The 18,322-nt window shown below is 43.5% G+C and overlaps 1 protein-coding gene across 2 annotated transcripts in view; it reads right to left on the reverse strand.

Moving 5' to 3' along the window:
* Positions 1-15,046, reverse strand: part of LOC115466823 (NACHT, LRR and PYD domains-containing protein 3-like) — a 124,423-nt gene extending 109,377 nt beyond the window's left edge. For both annotated transcript variants that reach the window (XM_030198366.1, XM_030198368.1), the window contains exon 1: positions 14,955-15,046. The gene's annotated coding sequence lies outside the window, so the exon portion shown is untranslated. The remainder of the gene's footprint in view (positions 1-14,954) is intronic.
* Between the last annotated feature and the right edge of the window lie 3,276 nt (positions 15,047-18,322).

The raw sequence follows: 18,322 nt of genomic DNA on the forward strand, positions 1-18,322 counted from the left end.
TGTTAGGCTGTATAGAGAGAGGTGTGACCAGCAGAATAAAGGGGGTGTTGATGCCCCTGTATAAGTCGTTGGTGAGGCCCCACCTGGAGTATTGTGTTCAGTTTTGGAGGCCGTATCTTGTTAAGGATGTAAAAAGAATTGAAGCGGTGCAAAGAAAAGCTACGAGAATGGTATGGGATTTGCGTTACAAGATGTATGAGGAGAGACTTGCTGAAGTAAACATGTATACTCTGGAGGAAAGGAGAAACAGGGGTGATATGATACAGACGTTCAAATATTTGAAAGGTATTAATCCGCAAACGAACCTTTTCCGGAGATGGGAAGATGGTAGAAAGAGAGGACATGAAATGAGATTGAAGGGGGGCAGACTCAAGAAAAATGTCAGGAAGTATTTTTTCACGGAGAGAGTGGTGGATGCTTGGAATGCCCTCCCGCGGGAGGTGGTGGAAATGAAAACAGTAACGGGATAAGCATAAAGGAATCCTGTGCCGAAGGAATGGATCCTCAGGAGCTTAGTCAAGATCGGGAGGCGGGGCTTGTGGTTGGAAGGCGGGGATAGTGCTGGGCAGAATTATATGGTCTGTGCCAGAGCCAGTGGTGGGAAGCGGGACTGGTGGTTGGAGGCGGGGATAGTGCTGGACAGACTTGTACGGTCTGTGCCAGAGCCGGTGGTTGGGAGGCAGGGCTGGTGGTTGGGAGGTGAGGATAGTGCTAGGCAGACTTATACGGTCTGTGCCAGAGCCGGTGGTTGGGAGGCGGGGATTGTGCTGGGCAGACTTATATGGTCTGTGCCCTGAAGAGCACAGGTACAAATCAAAGTAGGGTATACACAAAAAGTAGCAAATATGAGTTATCTTGTTGGGCAGACTGGATGGACCGTGCAGGTCTTTTTCTGCCGTCATCTACTATGTTACTAAGAGGCATATTTTCAAAGCACTTTGGGAGGCTAAGTTCCATAGGTTTCTATGGAACTTTGGGAGGCTAAGTGCTTTGAAAATGAGCCTCTAAATTACTATGTAGCAAATGCTTGATGCCATATTAGTTGATGTTCTATCTGGATGTAACTCACTTTGATTCCAGGTTGATTTAGATGGGATATAAAAATAGGAATAGAATAGAATAGAAAAGCATTAGTATCATATCTATGTTATTTGAATGTTCTAATGTGTGCTTAGTTGTTTCATTGCTATTATGCTGACATTGTATTATATCTGTTATTTGAATTTTAGTGTTGTTAAATGTGTATGTTTTTGATACTGTTTCATGGTAGTCCTATTATTAGGTTTCAATTTGCTGCTTTCAAGTTTACCTCATTCGCTGTATTTATATTTATACTTGGACAGTTTACTGTTGTTATGCTGTTAACAAAATTATACGCTTTAAATATTAAATTGTACCTGTTGTACACTGCCTTGTGTGAATCTCATCATAAAGATGGTTAATAAATCCCAATAACTAACTAAATCAATAATAAGTTTACCCTTAGATTATTAATTCATGGTGGCAAGACTGCACATTGGGCTGGCTCTTTCTTAGTCTCTGGAGTATTCTTCTGCCTAAATGAAATGCTCAGATACCAGCAGTGCACAAGTCAGAAGCACTAGTAAGACTATTGAACTATATTCTCCATTCTAGCCGTCTCTCTATGGTCAGGTGAGTTAATGAACACCACTAACGCAAAATACTGATGCAAATATGACACTCTAGATAGGTTCAGTCCTATTTGTATGCAGTATTGCCAATAGAAGTAAACACTGAGTCATCTATCATGCTGTATTCAACACTTTTCAACATGAAAACAAAAGTCATCCAGAAAACTGACATATCCTTTTGTACTTCTATTCATTTTCTCACATTCAAATTATGACAAACCTCCAGTATATGTTCTTAAGATTAATCAGGCTTAAGCTAGCGATAATTCCAAACTGAAATGCCAGGGCAAGTCCAGATCCAGAAGTGCCTTGACTCCTGGCAAACACACAATGAGGCTCCCCCCCCCCCCCCCCCCCCCACCCCGGTGGTTATGTTGCCATGATATAGGAGTAGTTTGCCATTGCCTTCCCCTGAGGCATGGAGGATTGTGTCTTGGCAAGAGTAGATATGGGGAATATATTCATAGAAGAATGTTCTGTGATGGAAACAATATGCCATGGTATATCACATTTATAGACCACTTTCCTCAAACAATAAATAATGCTACCATCACATCACTACACAGTTATATAGCAGTACAAAGTATACATAGAAGAAGAGATAGACTCTGTATAATGGAGCTTACAGTCTGACCGACAGTCTAATGCTGAGAATAGGTAGATACTGAAGAGCAAACATGGCTCCTGAAGTAATGCAGTCAAGATGCTAACATAGCATTTTCTCTCGCGCTCTCTAAAGTGGAACTTGTAATAGGAACTAACAGCTGCAGTTCAGGAAGGCAACAGCTATCATTTTTGTGATTACTGTAGGTATGTATCATCATCATGCAACTGCTCCCCCAAATGGATTTTAAACAATAACAGCACCTAAGTGCCTTGCTCCACTTTTCCTTCCCTGCTGTCTTTCTTTCCTTCACCATGGGGAAGGCATTGACCTCACCCAGACACAGTCCAACTCCTTTCTCCCTTCCCTCTGGAGATCTTGTAAAATGAACTTAACCCTAACTCAGGCAGCAGTCAGTGACTGAAGCAGCCTTCCTTGGGTCTTACCTCAGCCGGACTCTGCCCTCCTGATAGGGCAGGACCCAGCTGAGGAAAGATCCAAGGCAGCCAGCTTCAGTCACTGACAGCTGCCAAAGAATTAGGGTAAATGATTTTTAAATGTAAGGCAGGAAGGAGAAGGGGGCTGGGGCTGGCACTGGGAGCTGAAAAGGAAGGGAGCCAGGAGGGAGAAGGCGCTGGAGTTGGGGGCTGAAAAGGAGAGCAGGTAGGAGGATAGGGCTGGAGCTGGAAAGGGGCCCCGAAAAGGGGAGCAGGTAGAAGGATAGGGCTGGAGCTGGAAAGGGGGCCAGAAAAGGGGAGCAGGTAGAAGAAGGGGGCTGGGGCTGGAACAGGGAGCTGAAAAGGAGAGCGTGTGGAAGAATTTTCCAAGTGTAGGTTTAAGTCTCCCAGGAAAATAATTCTTGAAAATTGTGACATGGCAGAGGAAGTAATCTCTAAAAGTAGAGGTTTTTCCTTGGACCAAGCTCCCGGAAGATGGTAAATGAGGAGTAGGGCAATTTGATTTGACTCTTGAATCATCTACCCCTGGGCAGACTTATACGATCTTAGAGCCGGTGGTGGGAGGCGGGACTGGTGGTTTGGAGGCGGGGATAGTGCTGGGCAGACTTATACAGTCTGTGCTAGAGCTGGTGGTGGGAGGCGGGACTGGTGGTTGGGAGGTGGGGATAGTGCTGGGCAGACTTATAAGGTCTGTGCCCTGAAGAGGACAGGTACAAATCAAGGTAGGGTATACACAAAAAGTAGCACATATGTTTATCTTGTTGGGCAGACTGGATGGACCGTGCTGGTCTTTTTCTGCCGTCATCTACTATGTTACTATGTAATTTGGGCTGGAGCTGGAACTGGGGGCTGAAAAAGAAGGGCGGGCTGGAGCAGGGGGCTGAGGCTGTAAAGGGGGGCAGGTGGGAGAAGGGTTCTGAAGATGGAGCTGAAGATGGCTGGGACTCGGAAATGGCCCTAATTTAAGGCTAGGAGAAGGTGACTGCGGATAGTAAAAGGGAGCTGATTCTGGCAGGTTGTAGATGTGACAGAAATGGTCTGATGCTGGGGCAGATGCAAGAAGAGGCTGATGCTAGGGCTGGGGCAGAGATAAACGGGGGCTCAGAGCTAGCAGACTGGGGTTGGGGATGGGGTGAGTGAAAGGATCTAATGCTGGGAATGATAGAAGAGGGATGAGGTCCGACAAGGGACAGATGGAATATAAGGGTTGGAGGCACAGGTGCTGCCATCCTAAAGATTTAAACTTGACTTGTTACACCCCATACTACCCCTGCTCCACCCCACTTTAGCCTTGTCAGCATTGTTCCCTCTAAGCTGAGTGGGAGTCCTCCACCTATAGTCCTTCCAGTAGGAGGTGCTGTTTCAGTATCACCTTTTGAATACTCAGGGATGGGCAAGCTCTGCAGGACTCCACGGAATCTGTCTGTCCCTAGTAATTGAAAACAAAATATTGCACAAACTCCCCCCACACTGGCAGCAATGCAGACTCCCACTCAGTTTAGAAGGCACAGTGCTCTTCAAAAATTTGAATCACTAACAACCTGTCTATGTAGATTTTAACCCTCCCCTCTCTCTCAGCCCTTCATCCTTGCACCAGTGTCTTAGTTACAAAAATCTGCTCCCCCTGACATCAAAACCTGGCCACGCCTCTGAGCATAATCACAATTATTAGGCAATTCACTTGGGTTGCCAAGTGGATTAAGGTTTGACTTTTGATGCACATATCTCTGTTACTATATGTTCTAGGGTTTTGCTTTTTTTTTTTTTTTGCCTTAATAAAAATTACTGCTGTATATCTTTATTTGGAGATTCAGAAATATGAACATTAATTCTGGTTTGAAGTAAATTTGACTACTGCAACTCACTGCATGTGAGACTTGCCTATTAAGAATATCTTAGAAAGACTGATCATGTCTGACCTTTGTTACATTATGAACACTGGCTCCTCTTATCTTCGTGCAACATTTAAGCTTGTTTCCAATTGCCTTTAAGGCAGGGTGCATAGGGATTCCGGATTATTTATCTAGACTTTTGATTCTTATGTTCCAACCCATTGACTTAGAATCCAGAAAGCCCGTCTTCTTTCACATGCCAACATTATGGAACTCATTATTGCCTTATCTTAGAGAAGAATTGTCCTTTTCTTGATTTAAGGTGAGATTAAAAAAAATATCTGCTTGAAAAATCCTATATTTGATTGAGAGATGGTTGACAGGATTTGGTGTGCTGCACAGAGAGGTCTATATCATGAAATGTTTAGCCACCCACCTGGGGTTTGTAAAGGGGGTTCGCTTCCTCCTCTTGGGTGGAGCCGGCAAGCCTGCGGGGCTCCCAAGGTTCTTGGACAGAATACTGCTGATACTGGGACTCAGGGCCAAAGCATTTTATTGTCAAGGCAATTTCATACCAAAAATCATAATTCTTCATAACAAAAGGTACAGCCCTCTTAATATAGTCTTCAAAAGAAAAAGGTACAGTCCTCATAAGATAATCTTCAAAGAAAAAAAGGTACTGTCCAGATCCCAAAATCCCTCAGCAAATGCTCAGGTCTTCTATTAGGGCATTAGCTTTCCCTTCCCCCTCCTTCAGAAGGATTTAGTAAGAGTTCAGCCCACTTCCAATGTAGCACAACAGTTCAGAACAAATCTTCATGGACAGTCTTTGTACATCAACCCAATACCACAAATCACCTGCCTTTTCACAGCACAGAGGGAACCCTGTAAGGAGCAGGGTTGGCAATTTCTCCCACCTCTCAGCACCATGCCCGGTGTGGCATCCTCCACTGCCTTCAAGTGCTGGGCAGGGCAACCTTTGAATTCTCCCACTCCATGGTAGCTGGCTCCTCTCCCTTAGGCAGCTCTAGTGGCAGGCTACTTCCTTCCTCCACAGACTTCATGGAATCTTTCTCTCCATTCGTCTCCCCTCTCTCCTGGTGATTGAGAGCCTCCAGGAAATCTGCACTCCCCTTCTCACATCTGGGGGGAATTATATACTGATTGCGAAGCCAGGGAATCTGAGCTTTATCCTTCCCTCTCCCTCTAGTGGGGAATGGAGTAACAGGCTCACCCTGCCTCGAGCCATTGCTCCCCCTGCTGGGGCTGGGAATCCATTCCATTTTTTTAGGACTACTCTCTTCTCTCATTCTTGCAAGGATTTCTGGGACCCATAGTTCTGGGCTCAACTGCTTCACTGGGGAATCTCTGGGGCTTGTCTTGTCACAGGTTACTTAGAGGGTCTATCCCCAGCACAGCTCAGGTCTGCCTGCACCTGCTGCTTGTGCTCTACAATAGCACCCTCCTCCCACCGACTGGATCACAACCACCGCTGGACGAGTCTCCCGCTCTCAAATTATCCCCAGTGATTTCTAGGTTACTGGAGCCACACTCCCAGTGGTTCCACAATTCTCAGAAAGCACTCAACACACAAATCACCAGGATTCTTTATTAGTCCAGACAGAGAGGCAAATAAACTAAATATTGTTTATTGTCTTTTTAAAAATTGAACAGTGCAACAAAATAGTGCAATCTACTAACAATAAGAGGTAACTGAAATATGGATCAATTATAACACTAACTAAACATTTGTATACTGTCTAAACAATACCTGGGAAGATCAGGACATCTAATTCACTAAGCCTCAGCAAAGAGATCTGTCTCTCTTTTCTCCCGGGCTAAGACTAAAGGAACAGCCAGCAACAACTGCTGGATAATTTCAAACTCCAGGCCAATCAGAGTCCAGTCAACAAGTTTTTAAAAGTGTATTACTGGCCAAACTAGAGAAATGCACTTCAAGGTTTAATAAAGGCGGTTTTACAGATTTAAAACACACTGTTCTATTACAGTCTATATTTACTTTTTATTATGTTTTGTAGCTTATTGTATTTTGTTTTATGGCATCTTATTTGTATGTTAAGATGTTCTATTTATGTATTTTATTGCTGTTTTATATCATTTTTGTTATACTGTTATTTTATATTGGAATTTGTTTTTACATTGTAACTAATTATTTTATTGTTTTACATTGTAAACCACTTTGATTTCTGTAGAAAGGTGGTATATCAAGCAGTAATGAACTAAACTTAGACTAATTATTTAATTTCATGAGAACTTGACTGATTTTAGAGATACGATGTATTGAAGCTGTCTCCCTTGGGTTTCTTACCACCAAATTGTTGACTTTGCTTCCCTCTGGTTCTCTCCTCCCAAAGACCTACCTCTATGTAAAGTTTGGTTCAACTTATTCTAGCTGTTTAGCAATTGAAAGGGACTTACACACGTACACCAACATACTTGTCCAAGGTTAATTATAGAGGGATCTGTATCAAGAGCAGTATTAGTAATCTTTTTTGTAATATCCTATATAATAAAACTCACTCTCAACGTTCTGAAGACACTGACGTCAGTGAAGCCAAGCCATTGACGTCACTTCCTTCAAAACAGGTTTGAAGGGTTCGTGGTGGTGAAGCCACCAAAATCGCCAAGTCTAGGGGCCCCGCCCTCGCATCAAACATAGTAGATGACGGCAGAAAAAGACCTGCATGGTCCATCCAGTCTGCCTAACAAGATAAACTCATATGTGCTACTTTTTGTGTATACCTTACCTTGATTTGGATCATAAGTACATAAGTACATAAGTAATGCCATACTGGGAAAAGACCAAGGGTCCATCGAGCCCAGCATCCTGTCCACGACAGCGGCCAATCCAGGCCAAGGGCACCTGGCAAGCTTCCCAAACGTACAAACATTCTATACATGTTATTCCTGGAATTTTGGAGTTTTCCAAGTCCGTTTAGTAGCGGTTTATGGACTTGTCCTTTAGGAAACCGTCCAACCCCTTTTTAAACTCTGCTAAGCTAACCGCCTTCACCACTTTCTCCGGCAACGAATTCCAGAGTTTAATTACACGTTGGGTGAAGAAAAATTTTCTCCGATTTGTTTTCAATTTACTACACTGTAGTTTCATTGCATGCCCCCTAGTCCTAGTATTTTTGGAAAGCGTGAACAGACGCTTCACATCCACCTGTTCCACTCCACTCATTATTTTATATACTTCTATCATGTCTCCCCTCAGCTGTCTCTTCTCCAAGCTGTATAGCCCTAGCCTCCTTAGTCTTTCTTCATAGGGATCTGTCATTTTCAGGGTACAGACCGTACAAGTCTGCCCAGCACTATCCCTGCCTCCCAACCACCGGCTCTGGGACAGACTGTATAAGTCCACCCAGCAATATCCTCACCTCCCAACCACCAGCCCCGCCTCCCACCACCGGCTCTGATGATGTTGAGGGCAGAGCAATGGCGTCACACACTGAGGGCGGAGCAATGGCGTACGGTGCGTTCAGGAGGTGCGGAGCAATGGCGTCAGAACGACGAAGGGGTCGGTAGGTAGGGAGGGAGGGAGGGAGGGAGGGAGGGAGGGAGAAGGGGGGTGTTGGGGAGGAAAACCTTGCTAGCGCCCGTTTCATTTGCTCCAGAAACGGGCCTCTTTTACTAGTCCTTAAGAAAAGAGTATGTAATTTCTAATTAATAGCAAAACCCTGCACAGAAGTCAGATTGAGTTCCCTTCCCAAGCACCAAATCAATGACCACATTTTTACATGATAAACACTGATTAACAAACACATTTAAAAAAAACTCTTTGGTAAATATTTGTAATGTTTTATCAACTTTAAAGAGTATTTGATTCTAATTGGCATCCTGACTTCAATCTCAAATACTGCAAATTGGAACTGGGATTAAAAACTTATGCTATAGTGAAATCTATGTACTCATCCATCAGGTGCAGTTTCCATTCCAAATAAAGTTGCTGTTAACATTACTCAGTAGCATCATTCAACCAATAAAATCTAAAAAAAACTATGCAGGGAACCCCAACATTTATTTACTATTATTTATTTATTAGGATTTATTTACCACCTTTTTGAAGGAATTCACTCAAGGCGGTGTACAATAAAAATAAGTCAAACATAAGCAATAGACAATTACAGCAGTAAAAATATTTGAACAACAATACAAAGTATGGCATGGTATATTACTTGCAATGACAACACAATATGTACTAGAACATTATAATTGGTAGTGAAGGGTAAGGCAAAGTTGTAACATATAGATGAGTAAGAAAGTAGGAAGAATTAGAAAGTAAGGTGATTGATTTGAAGAAGGTTGCACGTGAGGTCAGAGAAATGGTTAAATATTATCTCAGCTAGGGTAGGAGTGGATAAACATGTCCCGCTGCAGTATGTGCAGCCCGAGTCAATCCTTGTGTTTTTTTATTTTATTTTTGTTACATTTGTACCCCGCACTTTCCCACTCATGGCAGGCTCAATGCGGCTTACATGAGGCAATGGAGGGTTAAGTGACTTGCCCAGAGTGACAATCCTTGTGTGTGTGAGTGAGACTGTAAGCTCTTTGAGCAGGGACTGTCTTTCTTCTATGTTTGTGCAGCGCTGCATATGCCTTGTAGCGCTATAGAAATGCTAAATAGTAGTAGTAGTAGTAGACTAAAAAGTTAGTTACTTCTTCCATTAAAGGCTTGGTTGAATAGCCAAGCTTTCAACTGATTCCTGAAGTAGAGATAGTCTTGTGTTAAGCGGAGACTTTCAGGCAATGCATTCCAGAATGTGGGGGCTACTTCGGAGAAGGTTCGCTTGCGGGTATCACATCGTGTAATGTCTTTTGGAGAGGCTGTAGTTAGTGAAAGTCCTTGGGAGGACCTTAGTGTCCTTAGCGGTGTGTGGCGGATCATCCTATTCTTCAGATACTCAGGGCCATTTCCTTTCAGGGCCTTGAAGATCAGACATAGAGTTTTAAATTTAGCCCTGTATTGTACTGGTAGCCAATGAAGATTTTGCAAAAATGGTGTGATGTGGTCACGTCGCTTGCAACCTTCTATGAGTCTTGCTGCTGCTGCATTCTGAATCAACTGGAGCTGGTGCAGGCCCTTTGTAGTCAGAGCATTGTATAGTGCATTTTAGTAATCCAGTCTTGGCATGCACAACTGGGATAAGATTTACCTTCTCGATGTAAGGAGAGAGGCAGCGTAGCTGTCGCAAATAGTAGAATCAGCTCTTGAAGGTTGCTTGAATTTGGGGAATCAGAGTAAGTGTTGAATCTAACTGTATTCCAAGGTTCCTGACTTGTGATTTGAGGGGGAGTTCATACTTCCCAAAAGGGATTTTGATGTCAGGTGTTTATCCACTTGTGTTAGGGACCCAGAGAAGCTTGGTTTTACTTGGGTTCAGGCAAAGTTTGTTGTGTTTAGCCCATTCTTGAATTAATGTTAGACAAGTGATCAGTTTATTCAAGGCTGTAGGTAAGTCAGGTTCAATGGGTACGAGTAGCTGCACATCATCCGCACAGATGTAGAACTGAGTGTCCATTGACCAAATCAGCTCAGCTAGTGGCTTGAGGTAGATATTGAACAGAATAGGTGACAGTATCGATCCTTGTGGTACCCCGCAGGTCAGTGTCCATGGTGGTGATGAGTTGCTGCCAATCATTATGGATTGTTGCCTGTCTGATAGATAGGATCTGTACCAGGCAAGTACTGTTCCATTGATACCTGTTTTTGTCAGTCGTGCTAGCAAGATATCATGATCCACAGTGTCAAAAGCTGCTGAGAAATCTAGCAGTACTAACATCAAGGCAAACCCCTTGTCTCGGTTTCTGTGAAGATCATCTAGCAGGGATACGAGGACCGTTTCTGTTCCATAACCAGGTCTGAATCCAGATTGACATGGATCTAGCCAGTTACTCTGAGAGTTACATAAACTCTCCACTTCCATTTCTGTGAACAGTCTGCATTCATCAAGCCACTAACAGGAGAGATTCCTTCTTACTATTTCCAGAGCACAAAAGTAGTATTTGGATTCTGTTATTACTTCAGTACCAGACAACATGAGAAATAATATAAAATCCTTGCAAACATACAGTGGTGGAAATAAGTATTTGATCCCTTGCTGATTTTGTAAGTTTGCCCACTGACAAAGACATGAGCAGCCCATAATTGAAGGGTAGGTTATTGGTAACAGTGAGAGATAGCACATCACAAATTAAATCCGGAAAATCACATTGTGGAAAGTATATGAATTTATTTGCATTCTGCAGAGGGAAATAAGTATTTAATCCCTCTGGCAAACAAGACCTAATACTTGGTGGCAAAACCCTTGTTGGCAAGCACAGCGGTCAGACGTCTTCTGTAGTTGATGATGAGGTTTGCACACATGTCAGGAGGAATTTTGGTCCACTCCTCTTTGCAGATCATCTCTAAATCATTAAGAGTTCTGGGCTGTCGCTTGGCAACTCGCAGCTTCAGCTCCCTCCATAAGTTTTCAATGGGATTAAGGTCTGGTGACTGGCTAGGCCACTCCATGACCCTAATGTGCTTCTTCCTGAGCCACTCCTTTGTTGCCTTGGCTGTATGTTTTGGGTCATTGTCGTGCTGGAAGACCCAGCCACGACCCATTTTTAAGGCCCTGGTGGAGGGAAGGAGGTTGTCACTCAGAATTGTACGGTACATGGCCCCATCCATTCTCCCATTGATGCGGTGAAGTAGTCCTGTGCCCTTAGCAGAGAAACACCCCCAAAACATAACATTTCCACCTCCATGCTTGACAGTGGGGACGGTGTTCTTTGGGTCATAGGCAGCATTTCTCTTCCTCCAAACACGGCGAGTTGAGTTCATGCCAAAGAGCTCAATTTTTGTCTCATCTGACCACAGCACCTTCTCCCAATCACTCTCGGCATCATCCAGCTGTTCACTGGCAAACTTCAGACGGGCCGTCACATGTGCCTTCCGGAGCAGGGGGACCTTGCGGGCACTGCAGGATTGCAATCCGTTATGTCGTAATGTGTTACCAATGGTTTTCGTGGTGACAGTGGTCCCAGCTGCCTTGAGATCATTGACAAGTTCCCCCCTTGTAGTTGTAGGCTGATTTCTAACCTTCCTCATGATCAAGGATACCCCACGAGGTGAGATTTTGCGTGGAGCCCCAGATCTTTGTCGATTGACAGTCATTTTGTACTTCTTCCATTTTCTTACTATGGCACCAACAGTTGTCTCCTTCTCGCCCAGCGTCTTACTGATGGTTTTGTAGCCCATTCCAGCCTTGTGCAGGTGTATGATCTTGTCCCTGACATCCTTAGACAGCTCCTTGCTCTTGGCCATTTTGTAGAGGTTAGAGTCTGACTGATTCACTGAGTCTGTGGACAGGTGGCTTTCATACAGGTGACCATTGCCGACAGCTGTCTGTCATGCAGGTAACGAGTTGATTTGGAGCATCTACCTGGTCTGTAGGGGCCAGATCTCTTACTGGTTGGTGGGGGATCAAATACTTATTTCCCTCTGCAGAATGCAAATAAATTCATATACTTTCCACAATGTGATTTTCCGGATTTAATTTGTGATGTGCTATCTCTCACTGTTACCAATAACCTACCCTTCATTTATGGGCTGCTCATGTCTTTGTCAGTGGGCAAACTTACAAAATCAGCAAGGGATCAAATACTTATTTCCACCACTGTACATATACACTCTTAGTATCTAGATAGCAAATGCAGCATACTGTAACAGCACTAGTTTCCAGAACACAAATAGTAATAACCCATCCATAAAAAGGAAACATTTACCCAAGGAACTAGAATACCAACATACCACCTACTAGAAAATTAAACAGACTAGACAGTTTCAGAGTGCTACACAGAAACCACGGGTTAACAGAATACCTCACCTTGCTGGCACAGGCAAACACAGACTCTCACCAAATATGGAATAAGTGAACAGAAATTTGAAAGAGAAGCAGACAAACCCAATAAATCAGAGTCTGCGGTGTGCTAAGGCCCTGGCAGGGTGGGGCGTTTCAAGATGGCCGCATGTTGACTGGTTGCGGAACGCTCGATTATTCTCGAGAAGAAAACATTTTTTACAAGCTTTACCTGAATATGCCGCATACTAAGCGTAAAGGAGTGGTGAAACGGTTTCCATCGCCTCCCACTACCTCTACGCCTACACAACCGAGAATAGAGCGATTCTTCTCCGGGCTCTCTAAAGACACTCGGGAGAGGGATCCCCTAGTGTCATTTGCCGGAGAAGAGGAAACATCATGGCGAGAGGAAGTCTCCCTATCACCATCAACGCAGACATTCCCTCCGTATCCCTCGATGAAGACAGCCCTGGAGATGATGGTCTCTGCTGCCGGAAGTGAGACAGAGAAGTTGTCAAACGAGGGTTCAGGACTGCCGAAAGAGATGCTGGGGGCTGAGGTTTTACCTCAAAGAACAACTCCGGAGGTGAATCTAGGAATGATTTGGAGTAAACTGAATAAAATGGGAAGTTTGACGAAATGAAAAATGTGGTGGATACAGTGAAACAAGAGTTTGACTCGAAAATAATTAAAGTAGAAAAAGATTTGGGACAGTTACAGGACTTTAAAATATCTGCAATTAAGGACAATACTGAGTTGTGAAGAAAAATAGAATATATAGAGAACTATAATAGACACCTGAATCTTCGGGTCCTGAACTTCCCTAAATCCCTGGGGTATGCCCCATTAGATTTATTTAAGAGATACCTCAATGAAAATCTGAAATTTTCGAAAGAATCTATGCCCCCGATAAATACAATTTATTATATTGAAAGCCCCAAAGGGGAAATGAGAAGGCCTGGAAACGAGGCTGAAGGCCAAATAAATTTGAACAATATCTCACTCTTATTGGAACAATCCTTAGAAGATACAATGCAGAGATCTACTCTATTAGTATCATTTGTGTTTGAACAGGACTTGGATGCTGTAATGAGATTATATTTTAAAAATGCAAAATCCCTCTTTGAAGAGGAGAGAATATGGATCTACCTTGATGTCACAAAACAGATCCAGATAAAGAGAAAGGCATTTTTGGCTTTGAAAAAAGGGACATTGAAAGGGGGGTGGGGGGGGAGGTTCCTTTTTTCTAGCGTATCCATGTAAATGCATAGTAAGATTGGAAACAACAAAATATGTGTTTTATTCACCTGAAGAGCTCAAATCATTCGTAGAAATGAAACAACTGAAAAGTTAAAGGAAAAATGAGAGTCATGCGGTCTATTTAATTTAATACAATTATTATGAATATGTAAACTTCTCTATTCATTTAGCCCCACTCATATATTATTTTGTGGTCTAAGGTAGCATGACGTTTATTTTGATGGCTATTCATGTACTTTACTGTTATATTATTGCTGTATTTCGTAAACAAGTTGTATGCTTGTTTAAATATTGAAATAAAATAAATTTAAATTAAATCAGAGTCTGCATAAACTGCAGCTGGAGAAACAGAAACATGAACACATTTCCTCTTCTGCAAATGGAAAGATTTCTGAAAGCTGCAAGAGAACCCCCCCCCCCCCCCCCCCCCACACACACACACACACACACATACACACACTTCTTACAAGAGAATGAGAAGTTAAAACTGTCTAATTATGGGGGGGGGGGGGGGGGGGGGACAGGAAAAACTGCAACTATAGCAGCAAAATATAGAAGCGTAGAAATGTGATCTCACCAGGGACAATACTGAATAACTCCAGAATCCAGAAATAATCTTCTGTTCTGTACATTTATAAGTATATTCTTTCCTTTTAGCCCCTAATTTTTTTTTTTTTTGGCTTTTTCTGTGGGCCTCGTTTACTAAGGCATTCTTCCCATTGTGTATTTAAGAAAAAAGCTTAGTACCTCAGGCTCTTATTTGGTAACATATATGCAAATTGATATGCTGATGAAGTTTCTGGAATCTAAATCTGCATGACGTTTGCTGCCAAATGTAGTACCCCAAATCTACTGTACCACATCCCTTCCAGAGGACGGTTCTCCCTCTATCTAGCAAAATACAAATACTGTCCTGAATAAGGTGAAGTCTTGCAGGTGATCACGACGTAATTCTTTTCCTGCCTTCATTTACTACTACTACTTATCATTTCTATAGCGCTACTAGACGTACGCAGCGCTGTACACTTGAACATGAAGAGACAGTCCCTGCTTACAGAGCTTACAATTCACTAGTTACTATAGTTTGTCATCTCGCCATAAGTGCCGTAGCTCTTCTTTTCTTTGCACGTTTTGCTGTGACCCTCCCACCTTTTCTGTTTCTCTTAGCTTTTACAGTTTCTGACTGCTAATCTTTATCTTTTCAAATCATCCCTTTAGAAAAGCAGAATGCTGTCCTTTAAACTCTTGCTTTGATTCGCCTTTCTAATACCAAAATATGTTACCTTTGCCACGGCTCCTTTCAGTTTTGAAGAACCTCTCACCCTGGGACCAGTATCTTCCTCTAACAGGTAATTTAAACAATCTCTCCCTGCTGGCTGTTGCATTTGCAGTCGGTCGTCGTTTCTAATATATTTCACGTCACCAAGTAAAATAATAGGTGTGTCTTTCATTTCCTCCATTGCCCCTCCCCCATATCCTTTTTCAAGAACTGCACAAAATTGAAATAGATAATAATTGCAGCAGAAGAAATGCCATCTCTGGAAAAGCTCAGGTTCCGTGCAGCTTAGCAAAACCAAATAAGTTTAACAGACGTTCAGTTTCTGTTTGATTTTTTTTTTTTTTTTTTTGGCTAGGCAATCATTCTCGTTATCTTTCCCTCCTGCAACCAACTGATGACTACAGTTTGTAATGATGCTTATTACAACCTCTGTTCTTCTGTACCATTTCCAAGCTCCAACTCCTTGGCCATCCCAGACCAGACGATCACAATGATCAGTTCGCGGGTTCTCTTTTCTCCTGCATGTTTTCCTTCCCCTCTAGCACCTGGCGTCTAAGTCATGTGATCAAATAGACACACCATACACGATGCACAGGGAGAAAAAGTGTTGATAGACTGGCTTTATCTAGGTCAATTTTGAAGGTACAGAAATGCTGGAGTCCCATTATAAGCGGATATAATTAGTGAGAGCATTGTTTCTAGGCTGGCAGCAAGGCTGAGACCCCCCCCCAGAATGGCCAAATCCTTTCGATTGGAGGTAAAAACTAATACAAATAAAATATTCAAAGCACATAAGGTAATTCCTTTTAGTTAGACTAACAATTTATAAGCTAAAACCCCCTTACTCAGGACAGTCAGTTCAATAGAAAGGTATCATTTTATATATTTTTTTACTTCTCCCGTTATGTTTTATGAATCTTTATCTTTATACATTTACAACATAGACAGGTCAACAACCTCTACTACTTTTTCTTCACTAAGAGGAGAGAATACGGTTGCAATTAGAGACTCAGGAAACGGTTATTTGGGAGAGGGGGAATTCAGAGTGAAAAAAAAAGACTTTTTAAAGGAAAAGTAGTACCATTTTTCTTTATTTACCCACTCTAGGGGGTACTTTTCCTTTAAGCTCTGGAATCAATGTAGAGCTGGGAGTCGTCAGCTTGGGGTTCTGCCAGAGATGAACACAGGAAACCGGTCAAACCACTTACAAGTTACACATGGAAAATAAGTTACGCAGAGATTACCCAACTTTTCAAAAACTTTCTAAGCTTACCTGCAAGTACTTTTCAGTAGAATAACTTTTCCCTTGTCCTTTTCGGGTATGAGATTTTTTTTTTAATCATTTACAGTTCTGTCTAGCTTGTGTTTGTGGTTAAAGATGCACTAATAGTGAATCTCCTATGTCAGTGGTTCCCAAACCACCTGGTCCAGGAGGCACCCTAGCCAGTCAGGTTTTCAGGATATCCTTAATGAATATTCATGAAAGAGATCTGCATGCAGTGGAGGCAATGCATGGAAATATCTCTCATGAATGTTCAGTGGCGTTCCTAGGCTGGCTGATACTCGGGGCGGATCGCCAATGTGCCTCCCCCCGGGTGCAGCATGGCCCCCCCCCCCCGGCGAAATTACACCACCCCCGGGTGCAGCACGACCCCCCCCCTGGTGAAATTACACCCCCCCCCCCGGGTGCAGTGTGACCCCCCCTCCCGGGTGCATTTTTACCTGCTGGGGGGAGGTGCTGCGCGCCTGTTGGCTCCGAGTCCGCTCGTTCCCTGCTGCTCCCTTTGCCATGGAACAGGAAGTAACCTGTTCCGCGTAGAGGGAACAGCAAGGAGGGAATGAGCGAACTCAGCCAACAGGCATGTGGCACCCCCCAGCGGCGTGCACCCGGGGCGGACCGCCCCCCCTTGGTACGCTACTGTGAATGTTCATGGTGGATATCCTGAAAACCTGACTGGCTGGGTGCCTGCTGTACCACAGGTTTGGAAAACACTGTCCTATGTCTTATTTGTTCTTTGTGTTTTTTGGAGGGGGAGAAGTTATAAACGTGGGCTAAGATGTGTTATTTTATCACTAACTTGCGCCATAACAACACTTAGCACAGGACTCAGTAAAGCATTCTGTGGTAATTTCGAGGGGGTTTACCGTGGGCAGAGAGTGAGTGTGTCTGCACTAACCAGGTAGCACGCCCACATTACCGCACACTAACTGGTTATCGCAGGGTTAATGTGAGAGCACTTAGCACCACCCAAACAAGAGGTTGCAAGCGCTCCCGCATAAACATTTTTGCAAGTCCAATGTGCTAATTGACAAAGTGCGGGACCTGCAAAATTAAAAAAAAATAACCTTTTTAAGGATGCAGTAAGAATGGTCTTTAGCATATGGGAAGGTCCCAGATTAGGACACACTATCCAGCTTATAATCGAAAGAGAAAAACGCCTATATTTCGACCCAAATCGGGAGATGGGCGTTTTTCTCGCAAAGGCGCCCAAATCGGTATAATCGATAGCCGATTTTGGGCGTTTCCAACTGCACTCCGTCGCGGAAACGAATAAAGATGACGGGGGTGTGTCGGAGGCGTGGTGGAGGCGGGACTGGGGCGTGGTTATCAGCCGAGGAGAAATGGGCGTCTTTAGCTGATAATCGAAAAAAAAAGGTGTTTTTACTGCGATTTTGGGTCACTTTTTTTGGACCCTTTTTTTTCATGAACAAGTCCCCAAAAAGTGCCCCAACGGACCAGATGACCACTGGAGGGAATCGGGGATGACCTCCCCGGACTCCCCCAGTGGTCACTAACCCCCTCCCACCAAAAAAACCCACTTTAAAAACTTTTTTTCCCAGCCTTTATGCCAGCCTCACATTTCGTACCCACCTCCATGACAGCAGAATGTGTTCTGTCCTCTGATAGCCTTTCCCTGGTTTTGATGTGGCTCTCGGGTGAGTGGGACACCTTTTCTGTTAAGGGCACTGCAGAGTCACATCAGCAATGCATTGTGGTGGGTGTAGGGTGTTGGGCTCCGTGATTCCACTAGCTTGTGGCAAATGCTCACGATGTTGGTAGTTGGTAGGCTCTACTCCCATGGTGCTTTTCCCCCTGCTTACTGGATCAGAGTGTGCCCTGTTTTGTTTCCGGTAGTCCATGAGGTAGTGGCCATTTTTGTAAGCCAGTTTTAGCTCCCTTTCACATGTTAGCCACGTTACAGAACTTAGTTCTTACCTTGAATGTGGCTGAAAGTGGGCATTGTACACCATTCTGCCAGCTCTGACCTACTGCTCATCTCAGTACCAGGGAGACTTTTTGCCAGTGGGGCACAACCTCTGATCTGCAGTTAACTGTGAGTAAACATGCTTATTCCAATAATAGTCTTCAGG

Source organism: Microcaecilia unicolor, chromosome 3 (genome assembly GCF_901765095.1).
Source record: "Microcaecilia unicolor chromosome 3, aMicUni1.1, whole genome shotgun sequence".
Taxonomy (NCBI): Eukaryota; Metazoa; Chordata; class Amphibia; order Gymnophiona; family Siphonopidae; genus Microcaecilia; species Microcaecilia unicolor.